Raw genomic sequence first — 6,000 nt, forward strand, 5'->3', positions numbered from 1 at the left:
GCCCCTCCTTTAAATTCATAAATGCACATTATTCTGGATATACTTTAATAAATGGAAAAACACAGAGACTCTATGGAGCAACAAAATGTCATGTGAAATTGGTTCCTGTGACATTTCTTAAGTCTCACTTACTGAAATCACTCTAAGGTAAGTAGATTTATGAAGGCAGGAAAAAAGTAAATTAAAGACATCCGTTGTTATGGATGTGAATCAATGCATTTTCAAATGTGATTAACTTCTAGTGTGTTCCCAGCATTGTCTGCCTCACAACATCTGTGTTCACTCTGTTTTTGTGTGTCAGGCTGCAGTTTATAATGACCACAACTCCACAGAGTTGATATTTAAGTAGTGATTAGACCCCCGACCTCCCTCTTACAGGCATGTGAGACCGTGCAAGCCCTTTCATCTGGTGCCAACATCAACTTAACAGGCTGTTAGCAACACATACACACAAACATATACATACATACAAGGATGGAGTTACATGTAGGTTAAATGCCCTTCTAGGTTCAAACACACATACTATAAATCCAAAAAACTGCAAATAATGTGACACCTGATCTACAAACAGGGGCAAGCTGAGACCTGTTTTTGGACAATTTCATTATTTAAATTTAGGTTATAGTTTACTTCAAATCTAAAAGGTGATTTTGTTGTTTGAGATGAGATAAGAGCTAGAAGCCCTATCAGCTGTAATCACACATACCTTTGTATGGTCTCCTTGCTTTCTCACTTTGCATGAATCGGAGTGTGAAAGTGCTTAGGCCTCTTTTTCCATTTAATGATCCTCTGGATTCATGCATGGAAAAGCAAAGGAGAGTTGTTTAAACAGTGAACTTGAAACCCAGACACAAAGGCACCGGGTCCCTCCCTTCCTCCAAGACGTCCACTATCTTAATGTAGAGTTATCCACGGAGATGGAGCAGTGGTGGAAGAAGTACTCAGATCTTTTACTTCCAAAGATTCCAACACAACAATATTAAAGAACCCCATTACAGTTAAAAGTCCTGCCTTTAAAATCCTACTTAAAAGTAAAAGTACAGTATACAATGTACTTAAAAGGTGAAAGTAAAAGTACTCGTTCCACAGGGAAATGGCCCCTGTGAGTGTTATATTATTATATATTATATTATTATATTATTCATTATTGTTACTGATGCAACAGTGGATTCTAATATAGGGGTTGGGCCCCTCCAAAGGGACACCAGATAAATCTGAGGGGCCCTGACCTGAGTTTTTCTAAGGGATCAGAAACAAAAATATTTGGGAACCTCTGTTTTTTTCTTTAATTATGTGTCATGATTCATCAGTTTATTTAATGTTTCTTATGTAAAATCTGAATCCGTAAAGTAACAGTAGCAGTAAAAATGACAATATTTCCCTCTTACATGCAGTGGAGTAGAAGTGTAAAGTAGCAGAAAAATTGAAATAGTCAAAGTGTAAGTGCCTCAAAATGCTACTTAAGTACAGTATTTTGGTGAACATACTTAGTTACTTTCTACCAATGAGACAGAGCCCCTCACAAATACTCAAGCCTCACTTTCCACTGAATGCTGATGTCCATGTTTTGCGCACCTTTCGTCAAACATTAGCTAAACCAGCCTTTTCTCTGATAACCAGTACCTAATAGTAGAAATAGTGAGAGAGTATTTGGTCACTTGACTAAATGATTTGACTCTTTTGTATAGCATTTAAGAATTAACTTATAGGTGATATTTAATTTAGAAATATGTAACAACTATGTAGCAACTACGGTTCACTTGCTAACAGCTGATATACACATGAAATGTATTGGAATGGTGTCATAAAAGAGTCCCAGGTCACAAAAAGACAAAAGTTATGTATCTTTGTTTGAAAATTTTTATAAAGTCAGGTTGTATGGTTGTACCCTCAATCAGCAGTTGTAGCCCAAAGGCTGAATTCCAATATGGCGTCACTTGAAAATCCCAACAAATACAGTATAGCACAGAGATTTCTAGCTATCACCGCAAATGTATAACCCCATATTTACAGCAAACTGGTGGCTTTGGACTTCAACATTCTTTGTTTCCCTGCTTATATATTACATTTCATTTCAAACCACTATTGACCTCCATTTCACCATTTCAATTTTCCATTGTTGTTGTCTTATGTATATTTCGGTTGCACAGTGTGTATTATCCACATGAAAATCGACTGAAAGTGACCTTTCAGTGGCGGGCAAAAGTATCGTAAAAATGCCCTTAAACTGTGAAATGTAAAGTCTCTTCCAGACCACATTGTCCTTAATGGGAGTCCGCTAACTAGAACCATGTGTGTGAATTGTGTCTCTCTGCTGTCTCCCTCTCTCATATCCCTCTCTCTGCCCACCACTGACCTCTGCATTCATTAACATTCCAGCATTTCTGCTCTTGTTCATTTTGTTGATTTCATCTGTAAAGTGTGTATCAGTAAGTGAAATAAATATAAAAGTGTATATGAGCAGTATGCTGTCAGAGAGGTGTGTTTAGTCATGCTAGCGGCAGGGGGATGTAGGTCTGTCTGTTTGTCCATCACTTTGGTCAATCTCCACAAAAATTAATAAATGTATTGTCATTAATATTTTATAGGGACATGTATGTCCCTCATAGGATGAATACCCCATTTTTGGTAAGCCCAGGTCCCAGGTCAAAATGTGTCCTTTGTTATGTCCATTTTTGGTAAGCCCAGGTCCCAGCTCAAAATGTGTCCTTTGTTATGTGAAATAACTGAAGACCTAATAGATGGATTGGCAAAAAGATACATTTCATCTAGAGCCATCATCAGGTCAAAATTATAATTTTGGCAAATAGCTGCAAAACTAAAGATGTTAATAGGGCTGAAGAATTAAGCAAAATATTACATCAAAATATGGACAAGTACAATATCCAAATTTTTTTGTTAAAGTTAAATGTGTCACAAGATACTAATATAAATGAAGCATTGCTGTGCTACAATCACACAAAGCTGATTCTCTTCATCTCTAGTTGCTTTAAAAAGCTCTTCTCTTGGCCAAAGAAAGCTGATACACTATTGTTGTTTTTAAAGTTATATTGTTTGGACACTGCTAATACCTTGCCCCATTAACTCCATGAAAGATGTATGATCCTAGATCAACTGAAAATATTTTGACTGATCTAATGGATCGGTTAAAAGCATATTTGCACTAAGGGCCCTGAACTCTAAAGCAAGAAATCCAACAAACCTTCAAGCTTCCACGTATGTGTTTACTGTCATCAATAAAAGCAATATCTATACTGTGATCGTAGCTCATATTCCCCTGCTCCAGTTATTTTTCACTTCCATGTTGACACAAAGAGGCAACACAAAAGAGGTGCAGCCGTTAGCAGCCTGGATGGGTGTCAGCTGCTCTTATGGTGGTGGAGGCGCTGTAATGAGAGAGGGTAAGATTTAAATGTTAGGTTGAATTTACTTGCAACCTCCACATTATTTTGGAAAGGAAAAGAGAGAGGAAACTCACGTGTGTGCGTGGGACAAAAGGATCCCCAGAGGTCTTGTAAAAATGTCTCACCCACAAATAAAACACATGCAGCTGACAGGTCAGTAGGTGACTTGGTTTGGAGGGAAGTCGTCCAATAGCAATAAAATATGATCAGTAAGGTAAATAAAATTGTTTAAATGGGTGGGATTGTTGAAAAGGATAGGGAAGGAATTGTAAGGAGGATTTGAGGGATTAAATAGGGAGAAAGAGGTGCAAGAAATTCCATAATTGTATGGGGAAAGAAAGGCAGATAGAGTTGAAGGTATAGGACAGACTGACGCTAGCTTTCCTTCTGAGCACAAAACAGCAGGCTTTCTCAGACACTCCCTAAAAAATAAATAACTGATGTCACCAGTAACTGCCAAACTGCCAAACAAAACCTATTGTTAAAGCTGAAACCCTTGCGTGTGTCTGTGCTCGCTCTGTGCTATGCATACTATCATCTCAGTCCATAGAAATACAATGCATAGTAACCACAGTCTACAAACATCATGTCCTGTGTGGTTACAGTAATGCATAGCTACCCTGCACAGCCTCGAGGCAAAAAAGATCATAATGAAAGACTTCAGCAAGTGGAAATCACAGGAAGTAGGAATTAAATTAAGGCTCGGAACTGTATGTCCTGGAAGCAACTCTGATCCAAAATCCAGTGTTGAACGGTCAATCCATGTCCAGTGACCTCTTCCTCTTTGATCCCTTCTGTAAATATACAGCACTACTCTAAGGTCCACACAAACCATACTGTTAAGGTCTTCAGCCAGGCCCACTTGGACGTTGCCCATGAGCCTCAGAACCCAATGGGTTTCCAGTCTTCATGTAAACACTATGGAACACACAGGCAGCTTAGGACAAACTGCATCCTTTGAGGAAGCACTTAACTGAGCCTGCAACTATTTAAAAAAGTCTAGTGAGTTTAAAAATATAAAAACATATCACTAATAAGTTACTTATTTTTAAGTTACTTAATAAATAAACTTCATAAACTAAGTCCGGTCAAGTTCTTAGAGGAATATGCCAGGTCAGGTTATTGGATGATAAAAAACAACAAAGCTATGAAAATGGGATGGGAAGATGGTTTGCCTCTTTGCAAGTCAGCCTAGCTATAATATACTGTAATATCTTATCTTGACTAGTGACTATAATTACTAAAAATAGTGGTGGATGATGCCCATTTTCCATTGAATCCAACAGCTTTTCTATATTTGTCTCGCACTTTGGTTTCTTTGACAGACACACAGTAACTGATTACTAGCATTTTCACTACAAGATGTATTAGTCTGCAGTAAGGGCACCATCGCTCTGTGCGATGACTCACTCTGCTGTTACTGCAGGCCAAGCGAAACTAATGAGAAACAGCCCGTCTCAGGCTCACCGGCTGGCTATCTTTCACCCGTTTGGGTTCCCGAAACGATGACATCATACCACAATGGCTTTCAAGCTTGTTAACAGACAGTGAGAACAGTGGTACGGGTGCAAACTTGTAAATGATGAAGCCGATGAAGTCAGACTGAGGATTTCCCGTGACAATGGAGCTGGAGTGCTTTGCTTTGTTACCTGTCATCTAGTGTTTCTTTGAAACATTTGAGTGACTATAAATCAACTTGTAATTGTACTTTTCTAAAAGCACCAATTAATATTTTGATATGAATGTATCAAATGACTACATGTAATGTGAAAGATGTTCTTAGAAATTACGAATTATCACTCAGCTCTGCAGTTCCTCTCAGCTTTACCGAGCTTTTTAGCTTCTCTAAAATCACTGTTGTGATTTTACAGCCACAACTTTACTGTTGTGATTCATTCTGACCACTCTCATCACCGTATTTTCAGCTGCAGCAGTTTTCTGCAAAAAATATCTGATAAACCCACTGTACACTACCTACCCAGCACCAAACTGCAGACAGATGTTAGACGTTAGCACCTAGCTGGTCAACATAGTGGAGAATTCAGCAAGTGCAGACTGAAGCAGTTGGCTGAGAGAAAAACACAGTTAAAAGGTGAGTGAAAATAGGATTTAAGTTTTGTTTTCCACTGGACAAATCTGGTACCTGGTAGCTTTTTTGGCATCACCTCTGTCGAGGTTCCAAGCAAGTTGAGGTGATACCAGAAGGTGATGTGAAAACTGCTACTACTGATGGGTCAGAGAGAATCCTTACTATTCACTGCATCATCATTGCATGTGCCAGACGGGGTGTCCTGAACAAACCCGCCATTTTAAAATAGTTTAGCCAGAGATTGGGAAATACTGAGTTTAAAAGTCTGATAGCTTGGGGTGAAAAAAGCTGCTCTGCAGTCTGGTGGTGAGGCAGCAGAAACTTCTATATCTCTTCCCAGAAGGCAGCAGGGTGAACATGCTGTGGCTGGGTGGGTACTGTCCTTTAGTATCCTTTGGGCTCTGCGTAGGCACCTCACCTCACTGATATCACTGATGCTCTGGAGATTGGTACCAATGACCTCCTGAGCAGTTTCAAGCACCCGCTGCAGAGACCTCCGGTCGTGCA

The sequence above is a fragment of the Micropterus dolomieu genome, linkage group LG14 (genome assembly GCF_021292245.1).
Source record: "Micropterus dolomieu isolate WLL.071019.BEF.003 ecotype Adirondacks linkage group LG14, ASM2129224v1, whole genome shotgun sequence".
In the NCBI taxonomy this organism is placed as follows: domain Eukaryota; kingdom Metazoa; phylum Chordata; class Actinopteri; order Centrarchiformes; family Centrarchidae; genus Micropterus; species Micropterus dolomieu.